Source organism: Mustela lutreola, chromosome 8 (assembly GCF_030435805.1).
Source record: "Mustela lutreola isolate mMusLut2 chromosome 8, mMusLut2.pri, whole genome shotgun sequence".
In the NCBI taxonomy this organism is placed as follows: domain Eukaryota; kingdom Metazoa; phylum Chordata; class Mammalia; order Carnivora; family Mustelidae; genus Mustela; species Mustela lutreola.
Window position 1 is genome coordinate 13,594,367 of NC_081297.1, and position 11,840 is coordinate 13,606,206.

General features: G+C 41.6%; 1 long non-coding RNA gene across 1 annotated transcript; it reads left to right on the forward strand.

Moving 5' to 3' along the window:
- The first annotated feature begins 215 nt into the window (after positions 1-215).
- Positions 216-11,355, forward strand: LOC131839886 (uncharacterized). The gene is made up of 3 exons (XR_009357056.1): positions 216-760; positions 10,494-10,558; positions 11,307-11,355. It is a non-coding gene; the product is annotated as an uncharacterized LOC131839886 (long non-coding RNA).
- The last annotated feature ends 485 nt before the right edge of the window (positions 11,356-11,840 follow it).

Genomic DNA, 11,840 nt, shown 5'->3' on the forward strand with positions numbered 1-11,840 from the left:
CATTTTTTACCTTTTTGGCCAGCTGAAATCAAAGCCTCCCCGACTCCCAGTTTGGGCTGTGCTGTATGAGGAGCTATTTTTACCCCCGGCCTGGAGCCATCTGTGAAGGTTCACGGTGGTATTTTTCAGTGCAGCCGGTCACATGGGCTGTTTTCCCAAGTCAAGGCCGGTGGCCTGGGGAGGAATGTGTGCAGAGACTCTCCGGCATCTGTGACCTCACCACGTCCTCCCCAGACCCTTGGTCCCCCTGGCTGAGCTCTGGGCTTCGTAACCACTAGCCCTGCACCCATCTCTTGCAACGGAGTGTTGATGCTTTTTCTTTCCTCTGGGCTCGAACAGAATGTCAGCACAGACAGAGCATGGGAGCTGGAGTTCTCCAACCCTCTGGTGAATCAGGTGGCATTTACAGGGGTGCGACGAGGACGCCTCCTGCCACTTTTCTGCTTTGCTCTTGGGAACAGCATGCCCGAGGAATGTTAAGGAACTGAGCGCCGGTTACAGTAAAAATGGGCCGTGGACCGGCAATTAGAAAAATGCTTTTACAAGGCAGAGTTGGGAGAAGGGATGAATCATCTTACTCTGCTCCATTCCCCTTTGGGGGCTGGGCGGGGGGGGGGGGGGGTGACTCGCTGTCACAGAGAGCTGGGATGGCTGTCACCGAGCCCGGGAGGAAAGCCTTTCTAAGGATCTGGGCTCTATTGTTGGTCTTTTTCTTGAAAACACTGAAACTGAAGTGTTGGCTGACGCCATTTGGAGAAGTGTTAAGTTTCTTTACCTTATCAACACCTTTCAGCTAATTAATATTTATATAGTGCCCAAAGGACCCACATTGGATCCAGACCTCTGACTTTGCACGTTTGCAAACGTCAGCAGAGAAGAATTGCGGCTGCATTCATTCTGGGCAGCCCTCCTCTGAAAGACCGACAGTGTTCTTTTTATTCCGCAGCACCGATTTACGTCCGCGGGGTCTTTTGGGGAGAGTGCCTACTGGAAGTGTAGCAAAGACCCAATAACTGATAGGGGGGATATACAACTAAAAGGAAGAAATGGTTGTAGACTCAAGAACATTTCCCTATGTTATCACATCCTCCCAAGTCTTAGCTATTGGGTCCCGGATTGGGTAATCACACAGAGAAAGAAATGAAATTTGTATGGGTCTTGGAAGAACAGGATACGCGGAATCCTACACAGTAGATTTCATGGCTTCCTACCAGATTTTTCCCTTTAAAGATTTTCTTAATGCTGGTACAATCTATTCTTTGTCCCCTAGATATACTCTCCTACTAATGCTTCTCCTTATTGCAATTACTGCTTCCAACTACCAGCTAATATTATTGACCTTGACCATGAGGCAAGTCCTGAGCTAAGCCATGCACTAGGTAGTGTTAAGAACACAGGCTTTGGAGCCAGATTATGGGCTCAGATCTCAGCCCCATAACTTAATATCCACTGGCAAGACATTTAACCTCCTGTTACATCATTTTCTTCATCCGTTAAAAAAAAATGGAATAATAATAACAATACCTACTTTGTAGAGTTATAACAAGGATTAAATTAACCCTGGGGTCTACAAACCAGTGGATTGACATTACAGATGCCTGTGAACTTGAATAGGGGTATTAATTACATCTAAGCTCATTGGTTTTTCAAAGTTACAGTATTGTTAAACCTGTCACTAGAGCTCATCATTTAATATGTTAAAAAAGAAGCACTTTATTACCATATAACTTTTGTGTCTCCACATACTTTGTTTCCCTGGTTATCCCATGTGTACTTTTTTATTCATTTAAAAACGCTGTTTTGAGAAGGAGTTGGTTGGTGCTACTGGATTGCCCAAGTGAACTCCAGCACAGAAAAAGCAAAGAAACCTTAATTAAAACAATGTGCCAAGTACTTAACAATTCTTCCTGGCACAGAGTCATCATAAATATGTTCATTATTATTGTTTAATTCTCAAACAACCTAAGAGGGAGATATGGCTGGTATCATCCCACCAGAATGTATGCTTACAAGGGCAAGATTTCTTTTTCTGTTTGGTTCATGGTCTGTCTCCTGAACCCAACATGTACGTGGCATATAGGAGATATTCAGTGAATATCTGTTTCGTGAACCTCTAGATCCCAGTTTGCAAATGGGGACAGCAGGGCTTAGAGAGATGGGGTAAAGTGCCCCCAGCCATCCAGCAGCCAAATCCTCAAGCCCTGGTTGATGTAGCTCCTGGGCTGGAGATGAAATTTCTTCATCCCTTGTCTCCTGGTCATTTCATAATTCCTTTCTCTCTCTCTCTCTCTCTCTTTCTTTCTTTTGAAGATTTACTTATTTATTTTAGAAAGAGATAGAGAGCATGTGTGAGCATGGGGAGGGGCAGAGGAAGAAAGAGATAAGCAGACTCCCTGCTGAGTGGGGAGCCCAATGTGGGGCTCAATTCCACAATCCTGAGATCATGACCTGAGCAGAATGCAAGAGTTTGATGCTTAACCAACTGAGCCACCTGGTGCCCCTCATTTCACAATTCTCTCTCTCTCTTTTTTTAAGATTTTATTTATTTGATAGTGAGAAAGAGAGAGAGAGCACACAAGCAGGGGCAGCAGCAGGCAGATGGAGAAACAGGCTCCCCGCTGAGCAGGGAGCCCAACACAGGACTCGATCCCAGGACCCTGGGATCATGAGCTGAGCCCAAAGCAGACGCTTAATGACTGAGCCACCCCGGTGCCCCCATTTCACAATTCTTAAAACATCAGTTCTTCTCAAGGTTGGAACTTGTATTTGGGGAAGACAAAAACTAGTTTTGTCTGGGAGTTAAGATTTATTTGAGGCAAAATTAACATATAACATTATATTAGCTTCTGGTGTTCAATGTAGTGATTTTATGTCTACATACAGTTGACCTTTGAGTAACATAGGTTTGAAATGTGTGGGTCCACTTATACGTGGATTGTTCTTTTATAAATACAGTATAGTACTATAAATGTATTTTCTCTTCCTTATGATTTTATTAATAACACTTTCTTTTCTCTAGTTTACTTTCTTGGTAAAACAGGATATAATATGTATAACATACAGAATATGTGTTAATAACTATTTGTGTTAGCCATCAGTCTTCTGGTCAATAGTAGACTATTAATAAAGTTTCAGGGAAGTCAATAGCTATATGAAGATTAAAAAAAATAAGAATTCCAGTATAGTTACTCTACAGGATTTTACTATTCCTGGGGGTAAAAGATAGTGATTCAACAATTCTACACAGCACTCAGTGCTCATCACAGTAAGTGCACTCTTTTTTTTTTTTTTTAAAGATTTTATTTATTTATTTGACAGACAGAAGTCTCAAGTAGGCAGAGAAGCAGGCAGAGAGAGAGAGAGAGAGAAGAGGAAACAGGTTCTCTGCTCAGCACCTGACGTGGGGCTCGATCCCAGGACCCTGGGATCATGACCTGAGCTGAAGGCAGAGGCTTAACCCACTGAGCCACCCAGGTGCCCCAGTAAGTGCACTCTTAATCCCCATCCCCTATCTCACCCATCTCCCCGCAACTCCCCTCCCTTCTCGTAGCCATCAGTATGTTCTCTATAGTTAAGAGTCTGTTTTTTGGTTTGTCTCCTTTTTTTTTTTTTTTTTGTTCATTTGTTTTATTTCTTAAACACCACATATGAGTGAAATGATACTGTACTTGTCTTTCTCTGATGGACTTATTTCCCTTTATACTCTCTAGATCCATCCGTGTTGTTGCCAATGGGAAGATTTCATTCTTTTTTACGATTGAGTCCGTTCTGGGGAATGTTCCATGGGCACATGAAAAGAATGTGTATTCTGCTTTTTGGGGATGGAATGTTCTGAATATATCTGTTAGAGCCATCTGATCCAATAAGTCATTCAAAGCCAACTTTTCCTTATTGATTTCTGTTTGGATAATCTATCCATTGATGTAAGTGGGGTGTTCAAGTCCCCTACTCTTATTGTATTGCTATTGATTCCTACCTTTATGTTTGTTATTAACTGTTTTATGTATTTGGGTGCCCCATGTTGGGCACACAAATATTTACAATTGTTTTATCTTCCTTGTTGGATTGTTCCCTTTATCATTAGGTACTATCCTTGGTCTTCCATTAGTCTTTGTTTAAAAAATATGTTTTGTCTGATATAATATTGCTACTCCAGCTTTCTTTTCACTCCTATTTACATGACAAGTGCTTCTCCATTCCTTCATTTTTTTTTTTTAGATTTTTATTTATTTATTAGAGAGAGAGAGAGAGAATGCACGTGCATGCACCAGTGGGAGGAGGGACACAGGGAGAGGGAGAAGCAGACTCCCTGCTGAGCAGGGAGCCCAATGCAGGGTTCAATCCCTGGTCCCTGGGATCATGACCTGAGCCAAAGGCAGACATTTAACTGACTAAGCCACCCAGGAACCCCTCCATCCCTTCACTTTCAGTCTGTATGTGTCTTTAGGTTTAAAATGAATCTCTTGTAGGCAGCATACAGATAGGTCTTATATTTTTTATCCAGCCCATCACTCTGTGTCCCCCCCCCCCCCAGGAGACAGAGAGAGAGAGAGAGAGAATGAATCTTAAGCAGGTTCCATGCCCAGCACGAAGTCTGACGCAGGGCTTGATCTCATAACCCTGAGATCATGACCTGAGCTGAAATTAAGACTTGGATGCTTAACCTACTGAGCCACCTGGGTGCCCTGACCCTGTGTATTTTGATTGGAGCATTTAGTCCATTTACATTCAGAATAATTAAAGATAAATATGTACTTATTGCCATATTATTTTATGGTTGTTTTTGTAGTTCTTCTTTGTTCCTTTCTTCTCTTGCTCTCCTCTGTTACCATCAGGTTTGCATATAACATCTTATACATACAGCAGTTTATATTAAATTAATAGTTGCTTCAGTTTGAACCCATTCTTTATTCCTCTCCCCATGTTTTAGGTATATGGTATTATATTTTACATCTTTTTTATTTTGTGAATCCCTTGACTGATTTTTGTAGGTACACTTAATTTTACTGCTTTTGTGCTTCTTACTTTTCTTAGTAAGTGATACTTACTTTTCTTAGAGAGGAAAGGGTTTTTCCTTTCCACTCAAAGAATCCAACTTAACATTTCTTGTAGGGTTGGCTTAGTGGTCATGGATCCCTTTAACTTTTGTTTGTCTGGGAAATTCTTTATGTCTCCTTCTATTCTGAATGAGAACTTTGCAGGATAGAATATCCAGGTTTGCAGGTGTTTTTGTTTTTGTTTTTCAGCACTTTGAATATATCAAGTCACTTCCTTCTGGCCTATAAAGTTTTTGCTGCAAAATCATCTGGGAGCCTTGTGGGGTTTCCCTTGTGTGTTATTGCTTACTCTTTCTGCTTTTAATTCTCTCTTTATCAGTACTTTTTGCCATTTTGATTACTATGTATCTTGGTTTGGGCTTCTTTTGGTTAATTTTGTTGGGAGCTCTCTGTGCCTCCTAGATCTGGATTTCTGTTTCTTTTCCCAGGTTCAGGGAGTTTTCAGCTGTTATTTCCTCAAATAAATATTCTGCCCCCCTTTTATCTTTCTTCTTCTTCTGGGATCTCTATAATGTGAAACTTATTATGCTTGATGAATTCCCTAAGTCTATTTTCATTTTTGATTATTATATTTTCCTCCCTGTCTTCTGTTTGGCTTGATCGCTTTCCCATTACTTTGTCCTCCAGGTCACAGACCCATTTTGCTTCCTCTAGTCTTATTATTTACTCCCTCTAGTGTAATTTTAGTTTCAGTTATTGAGTTCTTCCTCTCTGATTGGTTCTTTTTTTTTATGTGTTGTGTAACTTTGCTGAGGATCTTACTGAGGTCTCTACTCTTTTCTCAAGTTCAGGGAGTATCTTTATGATCATTACTTTAAATTCTCTATCAGGCCTATTGCTTATCCCCATTTCATTTAACTCTCTTGCTGTGTTTTTGTCCTGGTCTTTCATTTGGGACATATTCCTCTGTCTTCTCATTTTGTCTCTCTGTGTCTGTTTCTAAGTGTTAGGAAAGTCAACCATGTCTCCTGCTCTTGAAAGTGGTGGCCTTATGAAGAAGAGATCCTGTAGTGCTCTGGAGGGCAATGACCCCTGATCTTCAGAACCTGGAGTTTCAGGGGTGTCTCCTATGTGTGTTGTATGCAACCTGTTGTTGTGGCTGAGTCACGTTTGCCTTCACTCTAGTTGTTTGCAATTGGTCTCCTTGCCTGTTGTGGGAAGGATTTGTTCCAGTCTGGTTTGAGTTGAGTCAGACCAAATGTTTGCCAGGGCTGCAGTGGCATGGTCCTGCAGGGCACTTTCCCTGTTTTGTCCCCCTGAGAAGCTTCTGTTGGTGGGTGGGGCCTGCAGTCAGATCAGATGTCTGCCTCCAGCCCACAGCTAGGGCCACCATCGGACTGGTGTGTGTGGTTATCTCCTTTCCCTGGGGCAGGAGACACTTTGGAGAGGTTCTGGCCTGGCTGGAGGGGGCATGTCTGCAGGGGAATGTGGGGGCAGAGCACACTGTCAGCAAGCTAAATAGAGCAAGTTGGCGCTACCCTGGTTCCCACAGGTGTCCATGTATCTAGGCTGGGAGGCAGGGTAGGGAAATGGAGCCAGCCAGCTCTTTTCTTCCTGGAGAAGTCTCCTAAAGATCCTTGTCCCTCCAGCACATGTTCTGAGATCTATAAGTAAATCTCCTTCACATATACCCCAGGTGTTTTTTAAACTCCTGCTTTGATGTGTGTCTCTGTGGGGCTGTTGGTTATGCAGGGATTTGGTTACCTGTCACCCTCCTGGCTGTCTCAGAGCTGAGCCTGCGATTTTTAAGTTCCAGATGTTAAGCCCCCAGATTGAAAGAACTTGTGAAATTAGGCCCCTCTGGTTTTCAAAGGCTAATGTTATGGAGATTTGTGTTCTCCAAGTGTGGGATTCTTGGTGCTTGGGTCTGTTTCACTCTTCTTTCCGCACCTGAAGTGTCCCTCCCTCCTGGAGACAGTCCCACACTGGTCTGTTTAACTCCTGACCATGTGTCTGCCTTTCCTATCCTCTTTGTTGTGGCCTCTTCTGCACAACTAGCTGTGGAGAATTTGGTCTGCCAGTCTTCAGGCAGAGTTCTAGGTTACTCACATTGTTCTGGGTGTTATCTAGTTGTATGCATGGGATAAGGTGAGCTCAAGATTTTCCTACTCTTTCATCTTCCCAGGAAGTCTAAATGTGGATTTTTGAGTGGGGGGTGTGGTGTCAGTGTGCCTAACAGCCGCATAGTTCAAGGGTCAACTGTATCGTGAAATGATCATCACAGTAAGTCTAGTTAACATCTGTCACCATATACTTAACAAAAATTTTTTTTCTAGTGATGAGAACTTTTAAAATTTACTCTCTTGGGCATGCCTGGGTGGCTCAGTCATTACATGTCTGCCTTTGGCTCATGTAATGTCCTGAGAACAAACCTGATCTCTGGACATTTGATCATGTCCTGAGATCAAACCCCACGTCGGGCTCCCTACTTTGTGGGAAGCCTGCTTCTCCCTCTCCCACTCCCCCTGCTTGTGTTCCCTCTCTCACTGTGTCTCTGTCAAATAAATACATACATAAATAAAATCTTTAAAAAAAAGATTTACTCTCTTAGCAACTTTCAAATATGCAACACAGTATTATTAACCATAGTCACCATACATTGGTTGGGACTTCTTGACAGAGAAATGGAGGCAGAAGGAGATCTTCAGATGATACACAGAACTGAGTAACCCAGATTTCATCAGGTCATGTTGGCATATGAGTCATAGCTTTCCACTCATACCTGCTAAAGGGAATTCGAACCATTCCAGCTTCGTTCCTGGGATTTTACAGTATAGGATTTGAGTTAACAGAAAATGAAGAAGTTACAGGGATATGTTCTAGGAAGAATTTTTACCCATGGGAAAGGACACAGAGTAGAAACTGAAGGAAAGAGACAGTGACAGGGAGAGATAAGATCCACAAAGGACACCTGACAATGACAGAGAAAGTTTTGGGGACCGACTACCATTTTTTTTTGTTTTAATATAAAATGGCTATTAGAGATGGAAGAGAGGATTTTTCAAAGTTTTGTTGTGCAAAACTTCTTGCCTCCTTTGTCCTACCTACCACTGAGTCATGGGCATTTCTTTTAAAGAAGAATGTTAATTGCTCAGCTTCTGAACTTATGGTTAGTTTAATACTACTTCTTTAGGACAGGGACTACAAGACATTTCAGCTTTTACATGGGTTATAATTATCCCATCCACTTTGGTCAACACAAGGTCTCCACGCATCACTTCTCTCCTACTTTTATTCTCCTTTCCAGGCTCAACTGCCTGCTAGACTGCTCTCAAGTCCCTTCATGAAGGGCTTATTACAAAACTTGGAGGATTAGAGTTCTCCCTGGCTCTGTGATTCATTTTGTCACATGGCCCTCGGCTGGCACAAAATGCAACCAGGGTCTCTCCAAGTTTCTTAGAAAAGCAGGTGGGTTTGGTTTTTTCTTCTTCTTTTCTTTCTTTTTTTTTTTTTTTTTTTGGTCTTCTGTATCTTCACAGCTAAACAGAAACATGCTTCCAAAAACAAGTAATGGGTTGCAGGGACAGTGAAGTCTAAATAAATTTTTTTTAAAAGATTTTATTTATTTATTTGACAGAGAGAGAGTGAGAGAGACCACACAAGCAGAAGATAGAAAGGGAGAAGCAGGCTTTCCACTGAGAAGGGAGCCCAATGTGGGTCTCAATCCCAGGAAGCTGTGATCATGACCTGAGCCGAAGGCAGATGCTTACCTGACTGAGCCACCCAGGGGACCCTAAATAAATTCTTTAAGAAACGTCTATGAAGAAAAAAATAGTTTTTTAAAGGATTTATTTTGGAGAGACAGGGAGAGAGTGCATGTGTACACAGGCGAGCACAGTGAGGAGGAGCAGAGAGAATCCCAAGCGGATTTCTGGCTGGGAGTAGAGCCCCACGCCAGGCTTGATCTCAGGACCCTGAGACGTGAGCCAAAACCAAGAGTAGATGCTTAATGGACTGAGCCTTCACTGTGAAGAAAATTTAATCTGAAGGGTTGAGAGTGACAGACAAGGGTATGACTTTGGTGTGAGGCAGACAGGTTTGATCCCCAGTTCTGTGAATTATTAATCGCCTAAATTTGAGTGATTATTATCATTGATATCTAGTCTCAGTTTTCTTATCTGTGAAGTAGTGATAGTGACATATAGCGCCATGGGATTTATTGTGAGGACTGAGTGACATAATCCAGGTAACATACTTAACAGGTCTTTACTATTACCTTTATATTTAACTTGGAGCAAGTTAGATGTTTGGAGCAATTGCACAGAAAGATCTTTTCTCAGTTGGCATTCATTTTCATATCTATAACCTTTTCTTGGTTTTCCAAAATATTCTGCCTCAAAGATATATCCTGGTCTCTAGCTTTTGTGGTATTTAAAATTGCTTCCATGTTTGAATGACGGGTCTTTTTTCTGGTTTCTACTTGTACCACGAAGGTTTCAGACCTTCCAGATCCAAGTTTTGAGCTAGGTTAAGCTCCGGGAATGATGAGCTTCCCATGTCCTCTAGGAGTGGGGAGGAAGCTTCTCGGAGCACAGTATCTCAGAAGGGGCAGAGCCCTGAGATCTCAGGGCAGGTCTCTTCCTCCTGGAGTACATCGCCCTGCCTTCCCTAGGATTGCCCTCTCAGTTATCATGAAGGGGAAGAGTCCCAGCACAGGCCATTCCTGGGACCCTCCTTTACCATGAACCACAGTAAAACGATCAAACAAAAAACATGCTAAAAAAAAAAAAAAATCAAAAACAGAGAAACAGGTGGTTTTTAAAAATTAATTAATTAATTTGACAGACAGAGATCACAAGTAGGCAGAGAAGCAGGCAGAGAGAGGAGGAAGCAGGTTCCCCGCTGAGCAGAGAGCCCGACGCCAGGCTCGATCCTAGGACCCTGGGATCATGACCTGAGCTGAAGCCAGAGGCTTAACCCACTGAGCCACTCAGGCACCCCAAAACAGATGGTTTGAGATGGAAATTAAATATTTTAAATTGTGAAAAGTTAAAACTATAAGTCATCAGTCATGAAACAAAGATTTGGGACCCACCCTGAATAATTAAGAGCATGGAGGGAGAAATGGGTGTTAAATCATTGCAATGATTTTAATTTGACCCCTTCCCAGTATCAGTAAGTAATTGGTGACTTCAATAATTTTTTTTTTAAGTAGGCTTGTTATAAGGGTCCTCTTCTGCACTAGTATTATAACAAATAAAATAAGATTAATTGCAATTATTTTATTTTGAAATAGTCTTTTTTCTTTCCTATCAGATAAAGTTTTCCTAAAATACCTTTTTCCTCACTAGCTAAAAATATCTGGCAACCCCTAATGGTCTTAAGATCTAGTCCAAATATCTCAGCCTGGTGATGTAGGTGATTTCACTGTTTTCCAGCCCTTCCCTACAGAAATCTTTTGTTCCAGCTCAAATCCTCCTTTTTCTCCAAACATAGGTAATTTGTTGCTGCCTCAAAGATTTTATTCATCCTGAACCCCAAGAGGAAGGCCCTCTTCCAAGGTATTTGTCAGTCTGTATATTTCTCTTGCTCAACTCATTTCTCTTCCTCCAATTCACGCTGATCTCTCATATTTTGTCCTCCAGCGGCCTCATCCGTTTATGTAGAGATGACCCAGGTATGGTTGGAGGATATAAGTAAGAAGCCTCCCACAGTACCTTAAACATACAGTTTCCCTACCTGAGACAATGAAAGGCACAGGTAGAATAATTTAGATGGAGAAAATGTATATTTTTATGAATGGCATTTTCAATTCTCCATATTTAAATATTGTTCTGAATTTATGTTTTAATTTTATTTCAAGGTAACTCATAAGACCATTAACTCAAGATACGTAATCTCAATCAGAGTAGGTAAATCAAGCAAGCAAATATTTTTTAAGGATAAAAAGTTCTTCGAAATGAATTTCTTTTATTTTTTAATTTTTAATTTTTTTTTATAAACATATAATGTATTATTAGCCCCAGAGGTACAGGTCTGTGAATCACCAGGTTTACACACTTCACAGCACTCACCATAGCACACACCCTCCCCAATGTCCATAACCCCACCCCCCTCTCTGAAATGAATTTCTGAAGCTTCATCACATGCCATTTAGAAATTGGTTCTCTAACACATAGAAGTCATAAACTGCTTCTTGCAATATCATTTGTGAAGAGGAAACCCACACCGTGTCTATAGATGGTGTAATTTGGATCTGACTTCACAGAAGCAAGGCAGGTAAAAACCATTCTCTCTTCCTGCACACAGAAACGAGCAACTATGTATCTGAAAGCACTTCAATGAGCAAAAACAACCCCTTACAAATGACCCACTTCAGGAGAGAGAAACTCAAATGCCTATAGAGGCCAGGTAGGTAGCCGAGAGGATGAGTGAAGCAGGTTGGCCGTGGTCCATGGCAGATTGCAAAGCACATGGCAGCTCTAACGGGGGTGCGGTGTCTGCTTGTGGCAGTTGCTGCAACATGGGAGTGTGGGTCAGCTTTGCCGTAGCTTCTTTAAATATATACATATACATATATATATATATATATATATATATATATATACACACACACACACTAGTACATTGGACGTTTACATGAAATCTCCTGATTTTGAAAGGTTGGCAACTAATCCAAATTTTTACAAAATCTGTGCTGACCCAACATGACTGTAGTTTGTGACTTCTTGGGCAGATTAATAACTACACATATTATCAGTAAGGAAATAGCCTTAGAAAGGTAGATAAGATGTCCAAGGATTTGGGAGCTAAACCGGGACTACCATTCAGGGTTGTAATCTT